This window comes from Canis lupus, chromosome 13, assembly GCF_011100685.1.
Source record: "Canis lupus familiaris isolate Mischka breed German Shepherd chromosome 13, alternate assembly UU_Cfam_GSD_1.0, whole genome shotgun sequence".
Taxonomy (NCBI): Eukaryota; Metazoa; Chordata; class Mammalia; order Carnivora; family Canidae; genus Canis; species Canis lupus.
In genome coordinates this window covers 42,508,958-42,521,313 of record NC_049234.1, presented here as the reverse complement: position 1 = coordinate 42,521,313, position 12,356 = coordinate 42,508,958, and the positions used below count along the sequence as shown (strand labels likewise).

Here is a 12,356-nt window from a genome sequence, read left to right as displayed (position 1 = left end):
AAAAAAGAAAAGAAAAGAAAAAAAGAAAAGAAAAAAGAAAAAAAAGAAAAAGCATCAGGTTATTGGAAAGTTTCTAATTTATGAACTCCATGGTAGGTACATGGTTGTGTTTTTATATTATACTTCAAGCTGCTTTTTAAAAATGTTTTTGACAATTTGCTGGGTATTTCTCTCCTAGTTTTTATTTTTATTTTTATTTTTTTATTTTTATTTTTTTTAATTTAAATTCAATTAATTAACGTATAATGTATTATTAGTTTTGGAGGTAGAGGTCAGAAAAACATGGAATGCTTCACAAATTTGCATGTCCCTCTTGTGCAGGGGCCACGCTAATCTTCTCTGCATTGTTCCCATTTTAGTACATGTGCTGCCGCAGCGAGCACTCATTTAGATTTTATTCACTATTCTGTGCATATATCTCACAATTAAAAATTGACAAACAAAAATAAATATATAGATAAATTAACTGGAACAAAGGTAATGTTTGTATATAATAGGTATATGTGATGTGATTAGCTGGGTTCAGATAAGGACGGGAAGGGACATCATTTCTGACTTAATTTGTTTTGTAGATGTGGTGAATATAGTTATCTTTAGTGAGGGGTTTCAGATTAATAATTCGTTTTCCTTTGATAGTAATGGACTTTCCATAAATCCTTTATTCCACTCAGCCAGGAAAGTTCGCACTTAAAGTACGGGTAACATACAAAGTATGTGCTATGCTGAGAAAAAATACCTGAAAATGATGAAGACATGAAGACATCATTTTTAAAGAGAAGACAGCTTGTTACGATGGGAAGTTTGTATGTGTACTAATTATCTAAATGATAATATCTTCAGCTCAATTTATAATTGTGAATGTCTTACATGGTAAAACAATACCCAACTGAGTTGGGAACTGAAATTATTTTGAGCCTGTCCTGTCGTCATGAGCTAGGTGAATTGTCTGGCATTTGGAGAGGCTTCACCCAGCACTTTTCTCAAATCATTCTAATTATGATTTTCTTACCATCCTTGAGTACATCTGGATGGGACCAGACAGATACATTAATTTGTCTTTTTGGAGAGCGTGGGTGGCTCAGTCGGATAAGCATCTGCTTTTGGCTCAGGTCATCATCTCAGAGTTCTGGGATCAAACCCCTCATTGGGCCTGCTTCTCCTTATGTCTCTCTGCCCCTCACCCCTCTCATGCTCTCTCTCCTGCTTGCACGCTCTCTCACTCACTCTCTCAAATAAATAATAAATAAAATCTTTAAATTTGGCTTTTTAATATTTTTATATTACATATACCAGTGTTTTGGTGATTTTTTAAATATTTGATTTAAATTCTGAAATAAAACTATTTTTCAGAGGCTGCTACTCCAAAGTTCAGTGTGTTACACATATACACACAAAAAGACAGTTTTACTGTAACAGCAAACAAATTATTTTACCTAATATATTGCTAAGTCGATTAACTTAATGGCTTAACTTAATCGATTAACTGTGATGGCTGAAAGTTTAGAAGCCAATAAATACCAGATGATTTCACTCAAAGCAGATGAACATAGAGGGAGAAGAAAATGAAGTTTTAGAAGCCCTGAAACACAGAATATCCCATTACAGAAATTGAAATCTTTTTCCTTGGTGGTAAATAGAAATAAAAAAGAAATTAGAAGTTATAAGCTCAGAATATGTCATTGTGCTTTGAGCCTGAAAATTTCTCTGAAGCAAATAGGTGGTCATGAATATCAAAGGGAGGAAGGAATGTAATGAGAATTGTTTCCACAGTGTTTTTGAGGGATGCTGAAGATAGTCTGGTTCAAAAATCTTCCTCTTAATTAAGCCACCAATTAGATAAAAATTTGTCTGTAAAAAGATAGTTATTAATGAGGACTAGATTATGAGCAGGCTAAGCTCCTAATTTATGGCTTTCTTGGACAACATATTATTGAAAACTCCATTTATTTTATGAAGATATGTAGTTATTTTCAAGTAGTAATTTTTTCCCCTTAGCTTCTTTTGTTCTTTTCTTCAGAAGTACTTTTTTTTTTTTCTGGAATACAATATGAATTGAAATGCCATTTTAGCATTATATAAAATGTTATATAAATGAGGCTTGTCACAACCAAAGATTCTATTCTAAACCCAGACTTGATAGCCATACAAAAAATAGCATGCTGACTCACCACCAGTGGCTCTCCAGAAAGACTGGGAAACCTATTTAAAAGTTAATAAAAATTCTTCTCCGTATTCTCATTAGTCTTGGCTGACAGTCTCAATCACAGTTCCATAGAGACTGAAATAGAATCATGAAAATTTCAAAGGCTGCGTAACCAGAGGTAAAATTCTATCAATGCTGACAGCCGAGCCTGAGTTTACACTTACTGAGTGTCTGCTATGCGACAAGTGTTGAAACCCTACAACGGTGGTCAGTGAAACAAATTCTCCCTTCTACCTTCCCCTCAAAAGAAAAATTTCAGTCTATCTAGAGAAGGAGAATAATAGCTGGCACCTGTTGAGTTCTTACAAGTTACCAACTGGCATCATCGATATCACTTTATATCATGCTCCTCAATGGCATATATATATATATTTTTTTAATTTTTAATGGTATATATTTTTATTTGCATTTTACTGATGAAGAAATTGAAGCACCAGATCATTTAATTGAATTTTGCTCAAGTCAATAAGCCACTCTAAATTTTTTAGCTTATATATTTCCCACAGGTTGAAGATAGTTAAATATAAAACTATAATCATCTCTGGAGATGTTATTTCCTGTATTTTATACTTGGAATTATTTGTTTTTCTCAACAAAACTATCAGCTAACTATACCCAATTCTCACCTGATTACACATATATATTCCCCTGCAAATCTTTCTCTGGTTCTAGTATCTCTCTTCAACTTTTACCACACCCTTGGTATTGATACTATATGCCCAGACCTGAGTATCACTCATCATAACATTTATCATAGACATTTTGGACTAAACATTATCCTAGAAATCTTTAGAAGTAATATCTTCCTTTTTGTTTCCTCAGGTGAGGAGACTATGGATAGAAAAATTAATCAATTGCAGAAAATTCATAGCTGGAGAGTTAATGGAAAAGCTTGAGGTGGAAGGATTGGATGGGAAATAAAATCTGATTTCCTGACTCTAATCTGGTACTATTTTTCCATATTTTATTGCTTCTTAGCATTGATATGAACTGTTATACTATTTTCTAAAATAAATATTATAGACTGTAGGTGAAAGTCTGTTTTTAGAATTCTATTCCCATCAGTTTATTTTCAGAACATTTAATTTTGAATACACAGTTATTATTTTCACCCTTATATGCCATATTTTCCAGGTTATTATCTCAAAATATTTATTATTTTTATTTATTTATTTATTTTTTAATAATGAATTTATTTTTTATTGATGTTCAATTTGCCAACATACAGAATAACACCCAGTGCTCATCCCATTCAAAAAATATTTATTGATCATAATGCACATACTGAGTATGTATAGAATATACATTTTATGAATACTTATCTTAAAATTTAGTGCCCTAATTAGTCAAAGATATCACTTCAACTATCAGTTTAACACAATAGTTCTTATTTTCAAATCCAAGCAACAAAAGCTTTAAATAATGTAGGCTCTTTAGAGAACAATGAGTTTAAGATTTTGAATACTTAGAATGAGAGTTCTGTATCAGTAACAATGTCCATAATTTATATAGCATATAATAGATGCTAGCTACAAAGAGTAGTAAACACTTTACAATATTTTCTACTTTATTCCTCAAATTAAGCTTTGTGGGGTTGCCCTAATATTATTTTTCATTCTATAAATGTAGAAACTGAAGTTCAGGTAGGTAAATAATTTACACAAGGGCCATGTGTAGCTTACTAAGGTGCAGAAACACAAAACCTCTCATTATCCGTTTGGTTTATTCTCCCCTTCCAGTATGTTTCCTGACTTAAATATCTGTTGCTAGTAGCTACAACATGATACATGAAGTACTTCCTCTAAGGCTATGTCATGTAGAAAGAAGAATAGAAAATTTTAAATAATTTAATTTCATCATATGAAAAGCACATATAGAAAATCAAATTCTTTAATAAGTCATTCTAACCAGCTGGCTTTTAGATCCAAGCCAGAGGGGAGAAGGTGTAAACTAGGCATATGTCACTCATCCTTGCAATCAATTCTGCAAATATTCAAACAAGATCAATTAAAACGTAGAAATGAGTTTGTGAATCATATTTCTTTAATGTCTGTCTTTAAAGGAGCTCTAAAGCTATGTCATTCAATTTGTCAATTATAATACTTTCTAAGATATAACATTTTATCTGTACAGCCTCAGATCTTCATATAAGTTTCTATTAAGTTAAATAAAAATGTTGGATAGAATATCCAAGAAATGAAAGATGTTGCAAAAGCCATGGAGAAAGCTCGTCAAATTTAGTGGATTTTAGCTTCAGGCTTGAGAAACAATTTGGGGTTTATTTGTTCTATTAGGGTTGTTAAATGGAGACATGCTAAGCTTTGATAAAATCTTTGGAATTGCACCCATAGGATCACCTGATGCTTTTATTTAAAAAAAATAAATAAATAATTGCAATTAGAAAAAATGCTTTAAAATCTATTTTTTTTTTCAAATCTATAGCCACGGATTCTATGAACATTATTCTTCTACTAATGTCTCTAGGTTGGAAAAGACCATGCACAATGGAGAAAACGGGTCTGGTAAGGGTGTTTGGTACAGTGAAATACTGCAGGTCCAGCTGTACATTCTTCTTGATCCTCACACATGTGTTTGCTTATTTTGTACAACAGTTTCATTAAGGGCAGGACTTGACATGGGTGAAAATATTTCCCCAAGGACTACTTTATCTAAACCTTTTAAGAGTTCCCTGAAATATAGTAAACCTATAGAAAAAAAAAAAAAGGAATGTGATAAACATTGCTACATTGTCAGTCATAATACAATACATAAATGTAGCAAAGTAACACACTATATACCTTAAACTTATACATATACAAGGATAAACATCAATTTATTCAATTAAACGAAGAAACTAAGAAAATAAGCAAATGGCAAGAGAAAGGTGGTAATTATAAAAAGTATAGTTTTCTGTGATTCTGAGGGGCATGTTACTTTATAGAACAGAAAAGAAAAATTAGACTGGTAGGGCTTCTTATGTCTAGGGAAGAATGTGTTATTTGTAAAATCAAATCAGAAGTTGAAGAAGAAACTTAAATAATAGTGCTAAATAATTACAAGTGTCTATTGAAAGGTAGTATGAGAAGGTGTGAGAACTTGCCTTTTATTTAATACTCCAGTGAAATGAAAGCTTACATTATCTATCTCAGCAGTTGGCAATGATTCAGCTCTATTTTAATATTTTCATTTTAGGAATCATAAAAATCATGAAAATGGTATTCACACAGATACCTGCTGTTAAGATAATATTAGAAAGTGACTCAAAGTTAAAAATTAGAATAATAAATATAATATAAAAATGAATAATTCTATAGCTACAATATTATTGAAATGTCTATATCTAAATAGAGAGCATTGTTTTTCTAATAACACATTTTAAAATTGAACTCTCATATAGCCTCATTGAGATATGTACATAAATGTGATAATAATAAGAACATAGTCTCCAATATACACCTTTACCAGAGCAAGTATTTGATGAATGCTCTGATTTGTGCAGGATGATTTACTACGGATTCAGAAGTTGTACACTGAGCAAGCAAAACTCCTGGAGCCAGATAATCATGTAGTGTCATCTCTAACTCTCCAATTAAATGCATTTCGGTGATGCTGGGTTTTCTACTGATTTGAAAGGCAACTCTGGCAGAACCAATGTATTTACTGTTACTCTTACAACAATAATATAATTAGACATTAAGTCTCAAATTACAGTTTATTTTCAAAAATGAAACTGTTCAGTCTCAGCAACAAAACATTAGAAAACTCAAATGTATAACAAGATCAATAAGCGTCAAATAACCACCAAATTTATAAAAATTGTGAATGACATATATTCTATTTAACATTACAGAGAGAAATATGTGCAGTCTGTTTAGTCAGACATATACCGCACACTGATGAAGTCAAGATTAAAAAGTTACTTCTCTATAATTTACTTCTTAGATGGCATGAAATTTAAAATCTCTGTAAGTTTCATGATTAAAGTTGACTACAAAGTTGATAAAGAAATTGATTATAAAGTTCATATGGAAGTGCAAAAGGGCAAAAATGAAATAAGCTTAAAGAGGAAGGTTGGAGAACTTTTATTACAAAATGTCAATAATTAAGGCAATGGGAACAGATAGAGCTGGGACAAATAGAGTACGGAGAGACAGACAAATGAAACAGACTATAGAGTCCAGAAAGAGATCTATACATGTGCAATAGATTTATATTAAAGTTACCACTGAAATCCAAAAAAATCAACAACGTTCTTTCAACAAAAAGTTCTAAATCTAGTGGAGCGTCAAACTGGGAAAAAAAGTAAACCTTGACCCCTCCTCTCACATCATATACAATGTGAATCCAGGTCTACCATAGATTTTACTAAAGTAAAATCATTTAACTCCTAAAGATACCAGAAGGAAATGTCTTCACAATATTAAACAATACATAAAAAAAGAAACATTAATATGAAAACTGATGAATTGAACACTATTAAAGTTGAAAAATTTTATGCATTAGAGATTCCTTTAAACAGTGAAAACACTGATATGTTTGATTTCTGAAAATCAGAAATCTCTTTTATATAGTTCCTATTTTATATATCTCAACTGGTTTTAAAGTACTCAAATTTTGTGACCATCTGTCCTTTGTTAACTTTCAGCTCTTTTTTTGTTTTGTTTTGTTTTTTTTTGTTTTTGTTTTTGTTTTTTAACTTTCAGCTCTTACCAGTATACTAAGTTCTTTTTTTTTTTTACTCAGTTCTTCATTGATTAATCCTCTTATTTATCTCTCACAGAGCAATGAGGGAATCTAAACATGTTTAAAGATTTAAACCTGTCCTATGTATAAAATGGATAAATAACAGGATAATAGCATATCAAATTTATTTATAGGCAAGGTGAATAATATTTTCAAAGTGGCATGGCACAGTTTAATGCACCCAAACCAGAGTTTGAATCCCAGGTCTGTTATCATTAGGACTGTATCCATTAGCAGGTTATAATCCTCTATGAACCCCAATGTTCTCAACCCTAAAATGGAAATACTAATCTGCCACTGAAGAGAAAAAACATGCATCTAGTAAACAGTCAATACTATGATAACATCCTCATTATTTTTTTTATTATTTCTATTTTTATTGAAATATATTTTACGTTCTCTAAAAGCTAAGTTATCTGACTTTAAGAATGGAGAAAAAAAAAAGAAAACCTTGATTTATCCTTACAAAATGAAGAAATTTTAAATTGAATTCTTGGTATTAATTAGGGACTCTAAATATATTATCTTGCTTTCTGTTATTAATATATCTGTAGGCCAACAAATTAAAGTCATAGACAGTTATTTGTAACTACATAGTTTCTGAACTAATTCATGTGTCTTGTGTTTCTGCACCAACCACTAACATGTGTCTTGAGCATAATAGCAAACCAATGATAATTCAATACTAACTGCTAAGAAATCAAATTCATTGGTTATGTATATGCTGTTAGAAAGATGAATAAGATGAATTATACTATGAGATGAAGAGCCTTGTCTTCAAGGTTTCTACAAAAATGCAGAATCAGCTGCTTTATTATCCTGACACTTTCTGTTAATGATAACATGGTTCAATAAATTAAAATGCTTTCTAGTGGACTACACATTCATTATGGTAATGTAGTTATAGAAGCATAATCACAAAAGACATAAACTGTGACAAACTGGCCTAATATATGCAAGGATGGTGTCGCCGACTACTTAATTCTAACTAGCATTGTAGTATATGTCAGTTGGATGATTCATTTTAATACAGGAAGAAATTAGAAAAATTAGACATCATTAAATAAAAAAAGATATTAAGATATACTTCCCCAAGTGACCTGCTGAAGTAAAGGAAAAATTTAAAAATACTTAGTAATCATAGATGGTGATGTGATATCGAATTTTCATTGTGATTTTTTTCATTGACTCATTTTATACAGAAGAGCATTTCTTAATTTACAAATGTAAAAGAACATTTTAATATTATTTTAATTATTAACTACTATTATTATTATTTAATTATTTCAATGTGGTGAGATGATATACTCCTTATGAATTAAATGCCGAAATTTGTTGAGGCTTTGTAGAATTAGTTTTATTCTCTGTAATCAATTATGCTTTTTCCTCTGGATCTTTTAAGTACTTATTCTTTATCTTTGATTTTCAAGAATTCGATTATGTTACAAGTGTGAATTTATTTGTATTTTATCTTTCTTGGGGTTCATTGAACTTGAAACTGTGAAATTGTTTTCCACCAAATTTGAGAAAATGTTAGCCATTATTTCTTCACATTTGTTTTCATTATTTTCTCTTCTCCTCTAGTCCTCAGTCTGTCATTGATTTGTTAGGACCACTTTATACCGTGCTCCACAGTTTACTGATGCTCTGTTCACTTTTATTCAATTTCTTTAACTCTGCTGTGAAAAATAATTTAATTTCTATTAATTTAGTTCCATCAATTTAGTTCATTCAGTACTTTTTAAAATGGGTTTTATTTTTAGGGCAGTTTTAGGTTTATAGAAAACCAAGCAGGAGAAAGGTTTTCCATATGATTCCTGTCCCCACATATACAGAGCCACCCCCTTTCCAGCATCCCCCACCACAGTGGCACAGTAGTTGCGGTTCATTAAACCTACATTGTCACATCATTATCACTCAAAGTCCATAGTTTACAGTAGGGTTCACTATTGGTATCATACATTCAAAAGGTTTTGACAAATGCATAAATTGTCATTATATTCACTATTATACTATCACTCAGGATAGTTTCACTGCCCCCCAAAAATCCTGTGTTCCACTTATTCATCCCTCCCTACCCCCAAACGTTAGTAACAACTGACTTTTTACTGTCTCTATAGTTTTTTCTTTTGCATAATGGCGAAGATTTAGAATCAACCAGAATTCAGCCTTTTTGGATTGGTTTCATTCACTTGGTAATATGCATTTAACTTTCCTCTATATTGTTTCATGATGTGATAGCTCATTTTTTTAGTGATAAATAATATTTCATTGATTGGACGTGCCATAGTTTATTTACCCATTCACCCACTGAAGGACATCTTGGGTGCTTTCGGTTTGCACAATTATGAAAATAGCTGCTATAATCATCCACATGCAGGTTGATGTTTGGACATAAGTTTTCAGTTCCTTTGAGGAGATACCAAGGAGCAGGACTGCTGAATTTTATGAGTATGTTTAATTTGGTAATAAACCATCAAAGTCTCTGCCAAAATGGTAATGCCATTGTGTATTTTCACCAGCAATGAATGAGAGTTTTTATAGCTCCATAATCTTACTTATATTTGGTGTTGTTAGAGTTCCAAATTTAGGCCATTCTAATAGGTGTGAAGTGGTACATAATTGTTATATTAATTTGCATCTCTTTGATGAAATATGATATGGAACATCCTTCTATATGCTTTTTGCAATCTATATACCTTCTTCCTGAAATGTTTAAGATTTTTGCCTATTCTTTTTTTATTTGGGCTATAAATTCTCTTATTGTAGAATTTTAAGAAATCTTTGTATATTCTGGGTAACAGTCTTTTGTCAAATGTACCTTTTGCAAATATTTTCTCCCTACTCATGTTTTTTTTTTTCATTCTCTTGACAGTATCTTTTGCAGAGAAGACATTACTAATTTTTAATGAAGTCCAGCTTATCAGTTATTCCTTTCATAGATTATGCCTTTGATTTTTCACCTAAAAAGTCGTCATCATTCCCAAAAGTAGAACAAATAATCCTAAAAACTTTATGGAACCACAAAAGACCCAGAATAGCCAAAGCAATCTTGAGAAAGAAAAATAAATCTGTAGCTATTACAATTCCAGATTTCAAGATACACTACAAAGCCATACTAATCAAAACAGTATGGTACTGGCAAAAAAAGAAAAAAATACCAACCAGACATATAGATTAATGAAACAGAATAGAAAGCCTAAAAATAAACCGACACGTATATGGTCAATTGCTCTATGACAAAGAAGGAAAGCATATACAATGGGAAAGACAGTCTCTTCAATAAATGGTGCTGGAAAAACTGGACAGCTATATACAAAAGAATGAAACTAAATCATTTTCTAATACCAGATAGAAAAATCAACTCAAAATGGATTAAAGATTTAAATATGAGGTCTGAAACCATAAAAATCCTGGAAGAAAGCACAGGCAATGATTTCTGTGACAGTTGCTACAGCAACATTTTTCTATGTATGTCTCCTAAGGCAATGCAAATAAAAGTGAAAATAAACTATTGGGACTATATAAAAAGTATCTGCACAGCAAAGGAAACCATCAGCATCATAAAAACCCAATCTACTGAATGGAGAAGATATTCGCGAATGATATATCCAGTAAGGGGTTACTATCCAAATATATAAAGAACTTCTACAATTAAACACCAAATAACCCCACAAATAATCTGACTAAAATATTGGCAGAGGACCTGAAGAGGCATTTTTCCAAATAAGACATAGAGAACAAGGGGTAGTAAAGGGGAGGTGGGCGGGAGGATGGGGTGACTGGGTGATAGGCACTGAGGGGGGCACTTGATGGGATGAGCACTGGGTGTTATACTGTATGTTGGCAAATCAAACTCCAATAAAAAATATACAGAAAAAAAAAAGGCTAGACTAGAACACAGTAATAAAAAAGACATAGAGACGGCTAACAGATATGAAAAGATGCTCAACATCACTAATCATCAGGGAAATGCAAATCAAACCATAATGGGATATCACCTCACACCTATTAGAACAGTTAAAATCCAAAGACAAGAAATAGTAAGTGTTGACAAGGATATGGAGAAAAAGGAACCTTTATGCACTGTTAGTGGGATTGAAAATTCATGCAGTCACTGTGAAAAACAGAATGGAAGTTCCTCAAAAAATTAAAAATAGAAGTACCATTACCATATGGTCCAATAGTTCCACTACTGGGTATTCAGTCAAAAAAATGAAAAAATTAATTCAAAACGATACATATATCCCTTTGCTTATTGCAACATTATTTACAATAGCCAGGATACAGAAACAACCAAAATATCCATAAACTGATGAATAGATGATGGAATTCATATATGTAATGGAATATTACACAGCCTAAGAAAGGCTGAGACCACTTGCTTTTTGGCAACATGAATAAACCCAGAAGGCATTACGCTAAGTGAAATAAGTCAGACTGAGAAAGACAAATACCACATTCATTTGTGGAATCTAAAAGATCAAATGAAAAAACAAAAAGCAGAATCAGAGAACTGAGGGTGGCTAGAGGAGAGGTGGGTGGGGTAATGGAGAAAATAGGTGAAGGGGAGTGATGGAAAAAAATAGGGTAATGGAAAAAATAGGTGAAGAGGAGTGAGAGATACAGACTTCCAGTTATGGAATGAATAGATCATGTCAAAAAAAGGCACAGCATTGGGAATATAGGCAGTGACATCATAGTAGTGCTACACAGTGACAGAAGGTGGCTACACTAGTGGTGAAAAGAGCATAACACATAGAGAAGTTAAATCACTATGTTCTACACCTGAAACTAATGTAACATTGGGTATAACCATACTCAAATAAAAAAAAATGTTTAAATAAATAAATTAAATAAATAAAAATCATCCCCAAACCCAAAGCCATCTGGATTTTCTCCTGTTATTTTCTAGGAATTTTATAGCTTTGCATTTTTAGGTCTATGATTCATTTGTGTATGTGTGTGTGTGAATCTAGTTTTTTTTTTCTTTCTAGTTTTTATTTAAATTTTAGTTAAACATATAGTATAATATTAGTTTCAAGAGTAGAATTTAGTGATTCATCACTTACACAGAACACTCCATGCTCATCACAGGTGCCCTCCTTAATATGCATCACTCATTTAACCCATCTTCCTGCCCACCATCCTCCAGCAACCCTTTGTTTGTTCTCCATGGTTAAGAGTCTCTTACGGTATGCCTCCTTCTCTCTTTTACTGTTCTGTTTTCCCTAGGTCCATCTGTCTAGTTTCTTAAATTCCACATATGAGTAATATCAAATGGTATTTGTCTTTCTCTGATTTATTTTGCTTAGCATAATACACTCTAGCTCCATTCACATCATTGCAAATGGCAACACTTCATTCTTTTTGATGGCTGAGTAATATTCCATTGTGTGTGTGTGTACTA

General features: G+C 31.8%; 1 non-coding gene across 1 annotated transcript; it reads right to left on the bottom strand.

Moving 5' to 3' along the window:
• Nucleotides 1-276: 276 nt before the first annotated feature.
• LOC119865519 lies at nt 277-383 on the bottom strand. Its single transcript, XR_005369121.1, has one exon. It is a non-coding gene; the product is annotated as a U6 spliceosomal RNA (small nuclear RNA).
• Nucleotides 384-12,356: the final 11,973 nt, after the last annotated feature.